Below are 18,250 nucleotides of genomic sequence, written 5' to 3' on the forward strand. Positions count from 1 at the left end.
ATCCACGGTTATCAAACCACAATACAGTGCGAGAGGACGCTCTCTATAGTAGGCCGGTAAAAGAAGGTCATTAGTGGTTGTTCTACCCTGTTCTTCCACAAGACCCTGAGAAAGTGGAGGACTCCCAGGAATTTAAAGGAGGAGACTCTCTCCTCACAGCCCCCCCACCCAATGTAAAGTGGGGCAGGTTCCTCTCTTTTCCTCCAGAAGTCTAGCACCATCTCCTTTGTCTTGCCGATGTTCAGGAATTGAGAGGGTTGGATGCCATGATCAAGCCAACTTTTTCACTCTTCTTTACCTGAAGAGACTCTTTAGTTCCTCTTCACTTTCTGCCATTAGAGTGGTATCATATGCATATCTTAGGTTTTTGATATTTCTCCCGGCAATCTTAACTCCAACTTTTGATTCATCTAGCCCTGTCTTTCTCATGATGTGCTCTGCATATAAGTTAAATAGGCAGGGCGACAATATACAGCCTTGCTGGACTCCTTTCCCAATTTTGAACTAATCAGTGGTTCTATGTCCAGTTCTGTCCAGTTCTGTTGCTTCTTGACCCACATATAGGTTTCGCAAGAGACAAATAAGATGGTCTGGTACTCCCATCTCTTTAAGAACTTGCCACAATTTGTTGTGATCCACACAATCAAAGGCTTTAGCATAGTATAGCATAGATTGACGACGGGTTTTTAAAATGTTTTAATTTTTAATTGTTTAGCTAATTTATTTTGGAGCTGTTTATTTAATTTCTTTTAACTTTTGTATTGTTGTTTTTATTGTTGTTAGCCGCCCTGAGTCCTTCGGGAGATAGGGCGGCATATAAGTCCCATAAATAAATAAATAAATAAATAAATAAATAAATAAATAAATAGTCAATGAAGTAGAAGTAGATTTTTTTTGGAACTCCCTAGCTTTCTCCATGATCCAGCGTATGTTGGCAATTTGATCTCTAGTTCCTCTGCCTCTTCGAAATCCTGCCTGTATGTCTGGTAGTTCTTAGTCCACATACTGCTGGAGTGTAGCTTGTAGGATTTTAAGCATAACTTTACTAGCATGTGAAATGAGTACAATGGTGCGATAGTTTCAAGATTCTTTGGCATTGCCTTTTTTGGAATTGGAATGTAAACTGACCTTTTCCAATCCTGTGACCACAGGTGAGTTTTCCAAATTTGCTGGCAAATTGAGTGTAGCACTTTTACTGCATCATTTTTTAAGATTTTGAATAACTCAGCTGGAATACTGTGACCTCCACTAGCTTTGTTGTTGCTCAGATTTCCTAAGGCCCATTTCACTTCACATTCTCGGGGTCAGTGATCACCTCATCGTGGTTATCTGGGACGTTAAGCTCATTCTTGTATAGTTCTTCTGTGTAGTTTTGCCACCTCTTCTTTAATCTCTTCTTCCTCTGTTACATCTCTGCCATTTTGGTCCTTTATCATGCCCATTTTTGCATGAAACGTTCCCTTCATCTCTCCAATTTTCTTGAAGAGATCTCTGGTCCTCCCTATTCTATTGTTTTCTTCTATTTCTTTGCACTGTTCATTTAAAAAGGCATTCTTATCTCTTCTAGCTATTCTCTGGAATTCTGCATTCAATTGGGTGTATCTTTCTCTTTCTCCCTTGCCTTTCACTTCCCTTCTTTCCTCAGCTATTTGCAAAGCTTCCTCAGACAGCCATTTTGCTTTCTTGCATTTTTTTCCCTTTGGGATGGTTTTAGTTGCTACCTCTTGTACAATGTTGCGAACCTCCATCCATAATTCTTCAGGCACTCTGTCTATCAGATCTAATTCCTTAAATCTATTTGTCACCTTTACTGTGTATTCATCAGGGATATGATTTAGTTCATATCTGAGTGGCCTAGTGCTTTTCCCTACTTTCTTCAGTTTAAGCCTAAACTTTGCAATGAGAAGCTCATGGTCTGAGCCACAGTCAGCTCCTGGTCTTGTTTTTACTGACTGTATAGAGCTTCTCCATCTTTGGCTGCAGAGCATATAGTCAATCTTGATTTCTGTGTTTATCGTTTGGTGATGTCCATGTGTAGAGCCGTCTCTTGGGTTGTTGGAAAAGAGTGTTTGCTATGACCATCGTATTCTCTTGACAAAATTCTGTCAGCTTGTGCCCTGCTTCATTTTGTACTCCAAGGCCAAACTTGCCTGTTATTCTGGTTATCTTTTGGCTTCCTACTTTAGTATTTCAATCCCCCGTGATGATAAGGACATCATTTTTTGGTGTTAGTTCTATAAGGTGCTGTAGGGCTTCAATTTCATCCTCTTCAGCACCGGTAGTTGTGGCATAGACTTGGATTACTGTGATATTGAATGATTTGCCTTGGATTCGAACTGAGATCATTCTGTCATTTTGGGGATTGTATCCCAGTATTGCTTTTCCTACTCTTTTATTGACTATGAAGGCTACTCTATTTCTTCTGAGGGATTCTTGCCCGCAGTACTATACCTGATGGTCATCTGAATTAAATTTACCCATTCCTCTCCATTTTAGTTCGCTGATTCCTAAGATATCGATGTTCAATCTTGTCATCTCTTTTTTGACCATGTCCAGCTTGCCTTGATTCATGGATCTTACATTACAGGTTCCTATGGAGAAAAAATCTTTACAGCATCGGACTTTCCTTTCACCACCAGACACATCCACAGCTGAGTGTCCTTTTAGCTTTGGCCCAGTCGCTTCATTCTTTCTGGCGCTATTAGTACTAGCCCTCTGCTCTTCCCCAGTAGAATATTGGATGCTTTCCGACCTGAGGGGCTCATCTTCCAGCGTCGTATCTTTTTGCCTTTTGGTACTGTCCATGGGGTTTTCATGGCAAAGATACTAGAGTGGGTTGCCGTTTCCTTCTCCAGTGGATCACGTTTTGTCAGAACTCTCTGCTGTGACGTGTCCGTCTTGGGTGGCCCTACATCTTTACCGTTGGGAGTTGATAGGCTGTCATGAATCTTCTAATGCTAATTTATCTCACTGCTACTTTTTAGAAACTGTTGCTAGCTGCACTAGGTTAATTGTTGAAAAGTGCAGATTCTGATTTAACATGATTATTTCTGGTATGCACTTATATACCTTAATTCATTTTTCCTCCTACATTTAATTTTATTATTCAGGGTATAGGTGGGAGCATAGATAACTTTATTGATCCAGTAATAAAAGTTCTTTCAAACTGTGTCCCTTTAAATACATTTATATCAGCCAACTGTCTGTGCTTTCTTGTTGCATTTAAGTATGGGATTTTAAAAATCTTTCCTTAACAGTGGCCCTAAGTTGGAAATGTGGCTGACTGGGGAATCATGGAATCAAAAAGTTGATGAAAAACTGTTTGAAAATCCTTTGATAGAGGTGGTTTGCAGAGTTTGTTAGTGCAAACAAAGCATTTCTCCTTGAATTGTAAAAATGCCAGTGTCCTTTGAAAGGCTCACATGCTGCTTCAAAAGCTGTGCCAATTCTCTGTGAAGGAAAAACAATTTCATATCACTTCTGGTCCAAGCAGAACTGTTATGTGGGCATGTACACAAATAAACAAACAACTTTTGAAGGAAGTATAGGAGCCCTGGTGCAGTGGTTAGAAAGCATAGAATGCAGTATTACAGGCTGACTTTGCCCACAGCCTGGAGTTCGATCTTGATGAACTTACCATCCTTTCAAGGTTGGTAAAATGAGGACCCAGATTGTTGGGGGCAGTATGCTGACATTTGTAAACCACTTAAAGAGAGTTGTAAAGCACTATGGAGCGGCATATAAGTCTAAGTGCTATTGCTACATAAGCCTTTTATGGGATACAGGCACCTTAATCCTTTAAGGGAGAGAACTTATGTTTGGGATGCTTTGCTTAATCCCTTATGGCTCTAACCATTCCTGAAATGTAAGTTTCTACTGTATAACTAGCACGTGAGGCAAGAATGCTTCATTCAATATTGTTAGTCATTCTGCCTCTCACAGTTCATCCTGTAGCCAATCTGGTGCCAGCAAAACAAATAGTATTGCCTTAAATTCAGGAAATGTTTGTAGATAAATTAATAGAAAATTGAAGTTGCATACTTTGGCAGGAAGCAAACAAAGCTAGCAATTATGCATCTAAGAGATGTATTGGACAAGACAAGAGTCAATTTAATCTGTATTATAAGAATTGACAATTGCCTTTTTACTGGTGTGCTTTTAGCTGCTCTACTTAATTAACAGCCCTACAACCAGAATTCATTGGGTAAATTCTTTTCCACAATAGTGGTCTCCGTGATAGAAAAATAAATTGTAACACTTCAGAATGGGTTTTTTTTGTTTGTTGCTTTTGTCCCTTTTTTGTTTTTTCCATTGCTTGAACACCAAAAGAGCAGTAATATTAGAAGTTGCTTGCACGGCTTTAGATTGGTAGTAAAGACTGTTCTGTAGGCTATTTTGTCATTCTCTAGTGCTACTGTAAACATTTCATGCTATAGCTTTGTATTGCTTGATTTTTTTATTATTATTGTACACATTGTGCAGCACTGATAGGCTGGATGCTTAGTTTATAAATAAAAATAAAAGCAAAATGAAATAAAAATATTGCTGTTGTATATGTTCTCAGGTTTTAGGTGTTTACCAGAATATGTGTAATAATAAAAACTATACCCAAAGGAAGAAAATGTGGAATTTAAGATTATCTTTCCCACCAAAGGAAGTATTACAAAAATATTTCTGTCCCTCTTACTATATTCTCAGTTAATCTAAGATAATCCTCCCATTTTGGAACATTATTTGGAGGAAAAACTTTGTGGTGAGTCACTGGCTGAGTACTAAATTTTTTGAAATAAGTGAATTGCCATGATACCATAATCTACTTTCTTAATATCATCAAACCAAATGGGTCTTAATTTATAATCATTTAGATAATAATGGGCTCTCCAAATGTTCTGGACTATGTCTCTTGGAGTCAGAATGGCCAATGGACTGGATTTTGTGGATTTGTAGTCTAAGATACCTGGAGGGCACTAATGTTATACTAAAGTGTAGCGTGATAGTAGAAATTATCTTTTAAGACTAAATTAAACCCATTTATACATGTGATGTTTTGGAAGTATATTCTAATATAAGATATATTATTTCTCTTACATTTCCCTTACTGTGGCTGTCCTGTGCAACGTGCAGCAATATGTAAAGTTCAGAGTGTTGTGACATTAATCAGTGTAGGAGTTTTTAGCAGTAATATCCCATAGACATCAGCTCTTTCTATCATGATCTGAAGGATAAACTAATTCAGGTATACTGTAGTAACTGAAGGTTGTACATATGTTCTCAACAGTTTTAGGAGTTTTGTATGCTAAGTTTGAGGCAAGAAGTCTATCTGCACAAAAAACTGTAATAAGCATTTTTGTAGGAAGCTGTCCTGGTAGGTTCCATGAATGGGGCACTTCATCCTCAGTAATTCCTATAAGCCAAAACTGCATTTCTATGAGTATATTTTACTACTATTACATTGCTCAACCATGAGATCTTTGTATAAATATAAAGTATGAGATGGCATTTGGGCAAGGTAATGTGTGGTTATCCTTCACCCTATCTTAATCATACTGTACTCTGTTAGGCTTGAAGATTAATGAGAGATGTTTGAAAAACATTGTGTTGATTGAAAATATAGAGAAATTCTTGCTGGTCATTTGAATGGTATATTGCTTAGTACAATGTATGCCAATCTACTAAAATTATATTATACATGGCTTCTTTACAGAATTCTCTTCCTGCTCTTACACAATAGCACTGAAAAAATAGCTAAAACTACAGAGAACAGCTTGACAATATTTTCATAAGAAGCTGGGAAAAGAATAGTGGTGACTTACATATCTAATTTATTACTGTAAAGTAGTTCCTTGAGTTTCAAGAAAATTGACAATTCCACTGAAAGCTAATCTCAGAATTCAAGCTTTAGCTTTGTAGGATTCCTTTCAGCTTTATGAAAATGCAAGCAAAACTGTCTTTGAACACAGTTTGCTAGAGTTTGCTTTCTAGCTCAAAATAATCATGCAATAATGTTTTTTGATAACTTCCAAAATGGGTTTATTTGAAGTGGTTACCTTTCAGACACAAAAAATACATTGTGTTTTTTCGTTTGTTATTATCTGGTCTAAATTTAATGCTGAAGCATAAAATAGGGTATGATTATGTAACGGAACAAAAGGTTTTTAAGAAGTTCTTTGTGTAAGATCTGTTTCTAGTCTTGAACAAGCAACCTGGGTTCTTACTGAGTATTGTTGGATTAATCCATGAACTTTTGACTCTTGTTAAGTCCTACTTGAATTCTGAATGCCATGAAACTGCAACTTCATTGTTTAAAATGTCATAAAGTAATTGTCTTTTTAAGTTCTACTAAAACATTAGTTTTCAAGAGACAAACCCTCAGATGTTCCTGAAACATTCTCAGAAACAAGCCTGCCTAGAGCTGTACCAGCTGATTCCAGCAAAAGCATGAGTTTCCCCACTTCCTCATTGCTTTAGTCATGAGCCTACTGGTTGTTGTTTTGAGACAAGCTACTTTCTGCCACCTACTTCCCACTACGGTGGGAAGGTAACAGCGTTCCGTGCGCCTTTGGTGTCTAGTCATGCCGGCCACATGACCACGGAGACGTCCTCGGACAAGCACTGGCTCTTCGGCTTTGAAACGGAGATGAGCACCGGCCCCTAGAGTCGGAAACGACTAGCACGCATGTGCGGGGGAACCTTTACCTTTACCTTTACTTTCTGCCATTCTCAGCCCTTCTCCCAATATGTGTAATGTGGAAGTGAAAACAGTGATTTCTTTATAAGACGAGTTTAGTAACACAGTATGCAAAACAGCTTTTATAACACTATTTAAATATAAGGTTACTGTCATTTGCATATTATTCAAACGTTTCTTTTAATCTGAGAGGAACGTATCATTAATTGGGAGGCAATACATAGTGATATTTTGCAGTTACAGAGGAAAAGCTGGAAGGGGAAGTGGTAGACAAGGGTCAATTTCTGTGTCCAGCTCCTGATTTTTAAACCTGTTATTATCACTGTACCAGATTTTAATTTGTTAAAGGTATACATTAAACCGTATGTAACAAGGTTGAAGCTCTTCTTTTACATTAATGAGCTCTTCTTTTACATTATTGTTTTTGCTGGTTTTTGTTACTAAATTTTCCCAGGCATGTGTTTTAAATTTCCTTAAAGGTCTAGAGGATCTATTTTAGAAAGTTTTATTAGATTGAGGTTAATATGTCTGAAACAGACCAGGAGATTGCAGTTGCAGTGTTTTCAACTGGACTGTTTCTCCGCTGAGCTGTTTGTTCCCAAAAGTTTTTTCTCAAATAAAGTTTAGATGAAGTGAAGAAAGATCAGTAATTAGGTATGGAGAATTTAGATCAAGGACACTGCTCTGTTGCCTTGGACAAAGTTCTTGATCCTACTGAAGAACTATTCCTTTAAGGGTCCAAGATCTGCCAGATCTTTTTGTGTAAACAGTTCCGTAATATATTAGCCAGGTGGCTGGAGATATTTTGGTTAATGTTTGCTTTGAAATTCGAGGCACTAAAAGCTAAGTAGCAAATGTGCCAAGTTGCAAAACCTGGAACAATGTCAGATGCGTAGGTTTTCAAGTCAGTATACAGTTCATTCACTAACTTGCAAAATACTTTGCCTGATGTGCTCCAGATCTCTTTGTATGTATGGACTCTTTCTTGAAGTAGTTTATTCTGTGATTGAAAAAAACCCATTTTTTAGTATTGTACTTAACTTTTAAAATTTCTCTTCTTTTTTGTATTTTAGACATTCTGTATTTTTTCATTTTTCCCCTAGTTGTATATTATAGTACTAGAGAACAGTACTATATTCTGCTCAATAACAGATTTCTTCAAATTATATCACCAAATTTAGTCCCTGTTTCATTCTGGATTCATAATGGCTAAAGTGGCTTAACAAAATGTCATACCTGTGTTCATGTAATATAATATGAAGAAAATAAATAAAACATATTATGGGTTAAATTGATGGCCTGGTTCATACGGTATGCTAAACATTGACTGCAGTTCTGCCTGGGCTAAACCAAAAAACTTCCTATACCATTCTAGCTTAGCATTTTTCACAAATGCAGTTTCTGAAATGACTGTGAGTAGCTTTCTGTTAGTTAAATTATGTTTCCTAGGAATTCTACTTCTCATGTCCCTGCACACTCACTTTTATTTCCCTCCGTTATATATATTATTACCTTCCTAATGGACTCTCGGTTCACTATGAAAGTCATCAAGCAGATCCCACTTAAAGTACTAATGATGAAAACAGTGTTCCTGGTGACTATAGCATTAACTAGGAGAATACAGGAGCCAGAGGCATTATCACTTAGTAATGACCTAAGGTGAGCTCATATTTCTTTGGTGCAAAAAATTATACTGCCTAACTTTTATCCAATTTTATTTTATGCTTAGGAACATGTCTTACAAAAGACATGTATAGCACATGTAAAATATATCTCAAGCACATCCAGAAAACTCCTCTATCAGTTTTTTTTGTATCTTATGGCCTAGGAGGGCTGGCCAATACTGCATCATTAGCTGTTAGAAAAAAGAATATTTGTCTAGCGCCAACATCCCTGTGCTTGCATGCACCCCGCACCCTCCTTCCCTAGTCTTCCTGATTCATGCCAGTTGCACCACACTGCAGAAACTTTCTGCCCCAACTTGTATGCAGCCTGCACCAGGCCTCTCAAGGCCTCCCCTCACCCTCTGTGGCATCCCCCACTCTCCTGCACTCCTATCTGGGGCTCCTTCAGCTTAATGACCCATGTGTCTTGGATTACATGTAGCTAAGCGATGCAGTCACATATTTTACAACCACATTGCATAGTGTTGGCAGTCCCAGTCCCAACTGCTGTTGTAACTCAAGGATGACCTCTAATGCTATTTATGTTAAGGTTACATTAAGGAGTTTTGCAAAACTGAAAGTTATTTCTCCTCTCCTCTTCTTTTATTCTCCAGAAAGTCAGGGAGGATCCCTTCTGAAATGCCCCCATGCTTCCTCCCCTTCACCTTAGGACTGAGCTACCTCTTATCAGACTATTGCTTAGGCTGCAGATTTTCCTCCTGTCTCCCAAGGTCATTCTCACCTATACGATTACAGATGAGCATTAGTTGCAAAATTTGATCTAATGAATTCCTCAGGCCTCATTGCTAGAGAAATACAATTGTGACATATCCCTGTAGTATCAACTTACTTCAGCAACCTAGAATGGCAATTGGATTTATCATAATATTCCTTCTGCTTACCAATAGATCCCCTCCCCCAAAAAGGAGGGGGAGGGAATTGTCCAGAAAAGAAGTAAAATACTTTTCTATGTTTTGAGCATTGGGGTGATTTTTTGCTTATAACCAAACATCAACATAGTTCAAGTCAATTCCTATCGCTCCCAGGATAGTAGCAATTTCTCCTTAGCCCTGCCTTCCTACCAGACGAGGACGTTAATCGTTGTCCAGTGATCAGAAGGATAATTCAGGTTTCATCCAAACACCTTACAGAGTAGACCTTAGTAAAAATAGGTGGAAATTGTTGAATATGCCAATTTGGAAAAGAAGGCAATTAGGTCAAGGGTACTATGTACTCTGCAAAAAGTACTTCAGTCAAAAATCTGTCTGAGATTTTGAAACTGCTAGCTTATATAAATGAATCTTCAAAATAATTTTAAAACTGCTGGCTTATTTAAATGAATCTTCAAAACAATTTCAGGAATATAAGTCCAGCATTACAGTAAGCAAGAGACACTTTTCATCTCAGTTGTTTGTCAGTCCAGCATGCAGCCAGGAGCCTCAGCTGTTCGGCGGGTGGAGAGAGAGCAGTCAGCATGCAGCCAGGAGCCTCAGCTGCTCAGAGGTCAGGAGAGGGATTCCCAGGCAAAGGGGAATACCCCTCCCTTTCCTTTCCCTGAAGTGGCAAGCCCACAGGGCTTGACAGGCGGCCCCTCTACCAGGGCTCCACCTGGAAAATAAGGAGACTCACCCGCTGTGGCAGATAGTTCACCTAACACCCCCCCCCCGGCTTCCTGGGATACTGTCAGTGGAACCTCTTCACCAGTCGAGGAGCCTGAACATTTGCTTCCCCCACCCATGAGGCCTCTGTGATAGGGTATCCCTTCCACCGCACCAGGTACTGCAATCAGCCCTGCCGGAGCCGGAAGTCCAATATCTCGTCCACCTCATAATGGTCCCCCGTAACAGGCCTCGGGGCTTTTGTTACAGGCCTCAAGGGGGTCCCCTCTACTGATTTCAGTAGGCTGGAATGGAAGACCGGATGTATCTTCCCCAGGAACCGGGGTAGCTGTAGCCGAACGGCTAATGGGTTGATGATCTTTGTGATCCGGAATGGCCCTAGGTATTTCGGTCCTAGCTCTTTGCATGGCACCCTCAAGCAGAGGTACTTGGTTGATAAATATACCATGTCCCCAACCCCAAAAGGTTTTTGGGGCATCCTTTTCCTGTCTGCCTGCACCTTTGCAGCCTCCTCCGGTCGTACTAAGGCCCTCTTCATGTCCCCCAAACCTCCGTAATGTGGGCTACCCAGTCCTGGGGTTGACAGGGGGAGGGATCCCGCTGCGAACACTCAGGGATTGGGATGAAGTCCAGACCATGCACCACCCGGAAGGGACTAAAACCGGTACTGCTATGCACTGCATTATTGTACACCACTTCTGCGAATGGTAACATGTCTGCCCAGTCGTTCTGCTGATAGGAGACGTAGCACCATAGATATTGTTCCACCATCGCGTTGGCCCATTCTGCTGTCCCGTTGGTACTTGGGTGGTATGCCAAGCTGAGTCCCTGAGATGACCCGATGGAATGGATGAACTCACGCCAGAAGCGGGCTGTAAATTGCACCCCCCGATCCGAGATTATCTGCCGGGGCACCCCGCGCAGATGGTATACCTGCGTGATGAACATCTTAGCGAGTTTCCGTGCAGACGGTAACCCCTTACATGGTACAAAATGGGCCTGCTTAGAGAAAAGGTTGACTACCATCCAGATCACCATGTAACCACAGCTCTCTGGCAGTTCCATGACAAAGTCCATCAATATCTCCTCCCATGGTCGGGTTGGATCCATCACTTTCTGCAGCAGCCCTGGTGGCCTCCTGGTATGAGGCTTTGCAGTGGCACACACAGGGCAGCCCCACATGTAGGCTTCAATATCCGTCTACATCTGGGGCCACCAGAATTGGCGTCTCGCTAGGTGCAGGGTCTTGAGGAATCCAAAGTGTCCTGCCTGCTTTACACCATGGCATTTTTGCAATGCCCTTAACCTCACCGCCTGTGGAACATATAACTTATCGCCCTTCCACGCCAGTCCATCCCTTTTTGTTACCAGGGCTTGGTGGTCCTGCAGCCAGGGATCGTACTGGGTGGCCTTCTGCAGTTCCTGGACCAGGTCGCTGGCCGGATGGCGTGCAACCACTTGCACCACTGCTTACCTGAAGCGAGGCATAATGGCTTGTACTACCTCCTCCCGCTTGCTCTTATATTGGGGCATGCGTGACAGTGCGTCTGCCAGAAAGTTTTTGCTCCCTGGTACATACAGTAACCAAAATCGGAAGTGCTGAAAGTATTGCGCCCACCGTATGTGTTTTGGGGACAGGCGCCGTGGTGTCTGCAAAGCCTCCAGATTTTTGTGATCCGTCCACACCTCGAACGGTTCCTTTGCGCCCTCCAGGAAATGTCGCCACGTTGCCAATGGCCACCATACAGCAAACACCTCCTTCTCCCATATTGCCCATGCTGAAGCTACCAAGTATCTAATTGTGCTCCATTACATAGAATTACCTTGGTCATAAATGCTTTGAATGAGGTACACTTCCTGTTTCTATGCCAGCAGTGGCTGGGCAGAACCATCTTCTGGTTTTCACTCACGGCTAAATTTAAGACAGGGAAGAAGGAACTGAGATAAAAAGGAAGACTGTAAGACATAAAATCAAGGGTGAGAGGAGTTGCCGCTGATCTGCTATCATCTGCTGAAAAATCGTGTGAATTTGATTTTGCTCATAATGTTCCTCTAGCTAAATCAATAGCATGGTTTTATTTAGCACAGTTAGGAGAATCCTTAACAGCCTACAGTAATAATTAAATACTCTCTCCATTTATTGATTTTTCTTTCTCCAAGAGCTACCTTGTGAGTCATCTGGCTAAGGAGGAAGTCTGAGGTCCTGGATCTTTCTTTAATTATTTATGTTGGCCTGCTTGTGAAGCAGCTGTCACTCCATACATAGCTGGAAAACACACCTTGCACCTCTAGTTTGTTAAGCCATAACTAACCCACCATAGAGCACTGATAGTGGAATGATAGATTCTTGTTTTTTAGCCTTGTACATTTTTTTATATTAAAATCCTTTGCCTAATATTTTATTTTAGCCCCTTGCTTGTTTTTTGTTCTTCTTAAACTTCTCATTGCTAAAATCCTGGACGCACAAGTTGTACACAGAGTATCATAACTTTAGGAAATAAACAGCAGACTGTTTAGATAGATTTTTTTTGCAGAGAGGCTATTTTTGTGATTCTCCAACAGCTACTCTCAAACACACTTGCGGTATAGGAATAACAGTTACAATATAATTTACCACAAAGAAATCCTTTTTTGAATATTGGAGAACTAGTTTAACTTTAGAACAGTTTTGAAAAGTTAATCCTTATTTTAAGTATAAGTCTGTATTGACTCCCCAAAACATCTTGAGTTTTACAAAATGAATTTCCTGTCATACAAAAGCCAAAAGAATATTTGCAGTACTGTATGGGGCTTCTCCTTTATCTGTCTTATTTTAAACACCATTTCCTTTTTGTTTGGTCCAGACAGACGAATGAATCAGTGAGGGTTAACAGCTATAAGGTTTATTAATACACATATGTCAACTGACAACTGTCAAAATAACTCCGGCTTATATACTCGAGCTGTTTGAACTGTATCCAATCCCAAGCCCGGGTTTTCCCGCCTTTACAACATTAGCCAATAATTGCACCCGAATCTCCCGCTTCAAAGGAACCTTCTTTGCAACAAAGCTACTGACATAACACCCCTTCCCCCCCAGTTGATGTTATTTGTTGACGTAATCTCTCAAGTATTTGGGTGGCCTATGGACCCTAGATGGGTATCTATTGGGTTGGCTACTTATGTCATTGTTAACTGACTGTCTGATTGACTGGCTGATATTTATGGGTCTGGAATTTTGAATTACAGGCTCTGAAGATTCACTACTAACTGATTGTGATTGCTGTTGTGTTTGTTGTTGTTGCTCAGGTACTGCTGGCCTGTTCATAGGGGACAGCTCCCAATCAATTTGACAGTGTTGTGGGTTTGCTGCAGCCACACTGGTTTGAGTTTCCACTTCTCCGCTAACTGGCAAGTTGTTTTGATTAAGCCAAGATGCAGTATCGCCCCCGTGTACGTTTTGACCCCCAACGACTGGCATACTTCCGGCAACCCTCTTCCTTAATTGATCAATATGTCTTTTACTTACTCTATTCCCTTCCCCCTCAATGGTGTAAGACAACGGCCCCATTATGTCAGTGACTACCCCTGGAACCCATTTGTCCCCCGGTCCATAGTTCCTGGCCCAAACTAAGTCTCCAATCTTGAAAGACCTGTTTGGAATGTCCGGTTCTGCACTAGAGGGTAGTCTGTCAGGGTGTAACCGGTCCAGTTTAGTGGTTAGCCATTTTCCCCACCTCATTTCTGCAGGGTTTTTCCCGGTAGCCGTGCAAGGGGTTGTGTGTTGAGTCAGCAAAAAGTCTGCAAGTCTTTGGTGCCAGTCGCCACGGATGATTCGCTTCAAGGCGTCTTTGGTGGTTCTCACGTTGCGTTCAGCCAAGCCATTGGTGGACGGGTGGAAAGGTGCTGATGTTGCGTGTCTAATCGAGTTGGCCCTGAGGAAACCCTGAAATTCAGCAGAGGTGAATTGGGGCCCATTATCAGATACAATCATATCAGGTAACCCATGAGTGGCAAAGAGGCCCCTTAAAACCTGTATTGTTCTACCAGATGACATTGAATTAACAGGCACTACCTCCAGCCACCGAGAGAAGCTGTCCACCACAACTAGGAAGGTTAGGCCTTGAAATGGCCCTGCAAAATCAATGTGAATCCTAGACCAAGGATTCCTGGCCAATTCCCACTTATGTGTGTGTGCGTGTGCCAGCTCTGGTCTAGATCGCTGACACAGATAACACCCTGAAACGCATTCCTCAATATCTTTATCAAGCCCCGGCCACCACAAATGACTTCTGGCTAATGCCTTCATTCGAACAATTCCGGGGTGACCTTCATGTAATTCAGTTAAAACTGTATTTCTGTGAAGTTCAGGAATAACAACACGGTTACCCCACAATATACACCCCAAATGGGATGATAGTTCATTCTTCCTCCTAAAATATGGGATGTACTTGGAATCAGGGTTAGTACTTGGCCAACCCCCTAGTACCCAGGTCATAATCCTTTTGAGAATATGGTCTTTTTTAGTAGCCTCAGCTATTTCTCTAGCTGTTAAGGGGCATTCAGGAATTTCCTGTAATGACATAATTTGTCCTACTGGGGCAGGGTCCTCCTCGGTGTTGGTTAAAGGCAGTCTGCTAAGGGCATCCGCATGGCCCATTTCCTTACCAGGTCTATGTTGCAGTGAAAATGAATATGCTGAGAGGAAAATTGACCACCTCAGCATTCTGGGAGACATTATTTGGGGTGTCTGCTTATCAGTGGTAAACAGTCCCAATAATGGTTTGTGGTCAGTGAGTATGGTAAAGTTCCTACCATAAAGGTAATCATGGAACTTTTTTACTCCTGCCACAATAGCTAATGCTTCTCTATCAATTTGTGCATAATTCCGTTCAGCTTTAGTAAGCGTCCTGGAATAGTATGCAATTGGCTTTTGAATGCCCTGACTATCCATGTGGCTGATAACAGCCCCCACACCATAAGGTGAAGCATCACAAGCTAAATAGATCGGTTTGTTCTCAATAAAATGAGTAACTGTGGATTGGCTTGATAGAATATCTTTTAAGGTTTGAAAACTGACTCTATGTTTTTCTTGCCACTGTCATGGGGTTTTTCTATCTAATAGTCTGTGTAATGGTTCCGCGATGGCAGCTTTTTGTGGCAAGAATGTATGATAGAAATTGACTAATCCTAAAAAGGCTTGTAATTCAGCCTTGTTTTTTGGTTCTGGTGCCAATTTAATTGCCTTAATTTTATCAGCTGTAGGGTGAATTCCATTTTTATCTATTCTAAATCCTAAGAATTCTGTGGATTTAACTCCTATACAGCATTTTTCCCTTTTTAATTTAAGTCCAGCCTCCCTAAATCTTCCCAATACCTGTTCCAGACGCTCAGCTAAAATTTCTTCATTTCTTCCAGCTATTAGAACATCATCAAAGTAAGGGCATACACCAGGTATGCCCTTTAAGGTCCTCTCCATCACCTCCTGGAAGATGCCTGGAGCTGCTGCAATACCGAATTGCAGTCTGTGGACTCGGAACGCCCCCTTGTGGGTAACAATAGTTTGAGCTTCAGCAGCTTCCCTAGAAACAGTAAGTTGCAAATACGCCTGCGCCAAGTCTAACTTGGCAAATATGGCGCCGTCCTGTATCGTGGCGAGGACCTGCTTCACCGTCGGGACCGGGTAAGCATGCTTTTTCATTCCAAGGTTCAGGGTGGCTTTGTAATCAGCGCAAATCCTCACATCCCCATTTGGTTTAAGGGGTGTGACGATTGGCGTCTCCCACAAGCCACCCTCGACCGGTTCTAGAACGCCTTGGCCTACAAGCTTATCGAGCTCGGCCTCGATTTTTTGCTTAAGGGCGAAAGGCACCCGTCGGGCCTTAAGCCTGATGGGTTTAACTGCTGGGTCTAAATTAAAATTAATTGGGGGCCCTTTATATTTACCCAAAGACCCATCAAATACGTCTGCGAATTCATCGCAGACAGATTTGAGGGTCTTATTATTATTAATGGTGTTTATTCCCCCAACCCAAATTCCCAGGGCAGGAAACCAGTTAAGGCCTATTAAACTAGTTCTATGGCCTTCTGTGACTATTAAGTCTAAGAATCCATTAAACCCCTTATATTTAACTTTAAGGGTAACTTTTCCCTTAATTTTTATTGGTTTTTTTTTGAAATCTGCCAATTGAATTTTGGTTGAACTAAGTGGAACTTTGCGACCACTTTTAAGTTCAATCTGTTTAAGGGTCTCGCTGGAAATTATGGACACTGAGGCCCCAGAATCAATTTCCATTTTGCAAGGAATTCCTTGCAACTGGACTAAGATCTTTAATTTTGGTCCCAAAATATGGTTTATTTTCCTCTTCCCTATGTGATTGACTCGCGCCCCCTCCCCGCGGTTGGGGTATTGTGCCCAAGGTCTAGGGGTCTCCTTGCCACTATAGTAAGGGGTTACCTTACCTTCGGCCCAAACGTCGATTTCGTGTAGACGATTGTCGCGTGCACGACCCCTGCAAATGGCTTGAATGTGGCCGGTCTTTCCGCACAATCTGCATCTAGCAGAGCGGAATCTGCATGTTGCTCGGGGATGGTTGCCCCCGCAGCTTCCACATCTGTTGTCGCTGTCGCGCAGTCTTGCTGGAATATCTCTCGGTTGTCGTTGTGGTGTTGTTGGTTGTCGTTGTGGTGTTGTTTGGAATCGGCGACTCGGTTCTGGTCCTTCGCTGCGGGATGGTTTAGCCGCCATTTTTCCAAACCTTCTGGTGACTTCGGCTATGTCGGCTTCCCATTGTTGGTCCACCTCCCCACAGTCCACAAGGCTTTCTTGGTTTATTTCGGAAGAAGCAGCCATGCTATTGCGGGGGGGGGTCACGATACCCAGTGGATTCATACGTCAAAAGTTCGTCGAGGACTTCTTGCAAGTCGCCGGTGGGCTTAGCGATAATTCTATTTTGTAACTGTTCGTCTCTCAAGCCCAGCACCACTCTATCACGGATTCTTATTTCTAAATTGTCATATTTACAACGTAACGCTGCTTCTCTAACTGCAGCAACGAATTTGGTTATTGACTCGCCCGGTCTCTGATTTCATTTTTCGAAAATGCTCCGCCAAAAGAGTTCTGATCTTTTCGGCGTAAAATGTACCTTTAATTTGGCCAGTAAATCAGCATACGAAACGCTTGATACCGGCAATGGTTGACAAAGTCACACGGCAACCCGGTACACAGGTGTGCCGCAAATAGTTAGTAAGGCAGCCGCCTTTTTTCGGTCATCGGTTATGCCGTTCATGAGCAAAAACCCTTCGACCTGTCCCACATATTCTTCCCAGTCCTCTGGGTAGTTTGGATCGAATTCTTTTAAAGAACCAATTTGCGCCATTCGGAGGTTTGTTGATTCCGCCGCGGCCGCTTGCGGTTGACTGTGAATTTTTTTAAAATTTACCGCCTTACGCGCAGCTGTTTGTTGCCGATCCTTCACTAGTCCGCCGTCTATCCCACCTTCGTCGCCAGTTGTTTGGTCCAGACAGACGAATGACTCAGTGAGGGTTAACAGCTATAAGGTTTATTAATACACATATGTCAACTGACAACTGTCAAAATAACTCCGGCTTATATACTCGAGCTGTTTGAACTGTATCCAATCCCAAGCCCGGGTTTCCCCGCCTTTACAACATTAGCCAATAATTGCACCCGAATCTCCCGCTTCAAAGGAACCTTCTTTGCAACAAAGCTACTGACATAACACTTTTGATTAAAAAAAGAATGTAATAATATCCCCACTCTTCTTGAACTTAATCCAAGAGAAATTAAGAATATTGAATTAGTTACCACTTAGTATTTTCTGAAATATTTTTTACAAATTAAAAATGCCAGGATTTGCTAGACTGGGTACAATCTTGCCTCTTATACAGTATGAACATATGGACATGGACTTGTCCATATGTGAATATATTGTGTATTAAGTGAATATATGCTCATATAAACAAGGTTTATTATTATTATTATTATTATTATTATTATTATTATTATTATTATTATTGTTGTTGTTGTTGTTGTTGTTGTTGTTGTTGTTGTTGTTGTAATTTGTGCTTAGATATTGCTGTATTTATGTGAGAATATTTATTTGCTTATTTGAGATGCTCAGAGATAATCCAATACAGTTGTAACTGTATTCTTCTGCTCAGTTTGAAACGCTGTTATTTTCCTCCCTATATTCATCCTGTTACAGTTGTGCATGAACCAATAAATTGCCCTGTGCACTATTAATACTTTAAAAACGAATAAAGTGACTGCAATATCT

At 41.3% G+C, this 18,250-nt stretch overlaps 1 protein-coding gene across 1 annotated transcript in view; it reads left to right on the forward strand.

The window, feature by feature from the left end:
- The window catches only part of MGAT4B (alpha-1,3-mannosyl-glycoprotein 4-beta-N-acetylglucosaminyltransferase B), a 112,755-nt gene that overhangs the window by 44,725 nt on the left and 49,780 nt on the right, over window positions 1-18,250 (forward strand). The gene's annotated exons all lie outside the window — the stretch shown is intronic.

Source organism: Vipera ursinii, assembly GCF_947247035.1.
Source record: "Vipera ursinii genome assembly, chromosome: 2".
In the NCBI taxonomy this organism is placed as follows: domain Eukaryota; kingdom Metazoa; phylum Chordata; class Lepidosauria; order Squamata; family Viperidae; genus Vipera; species Vipera ursinii.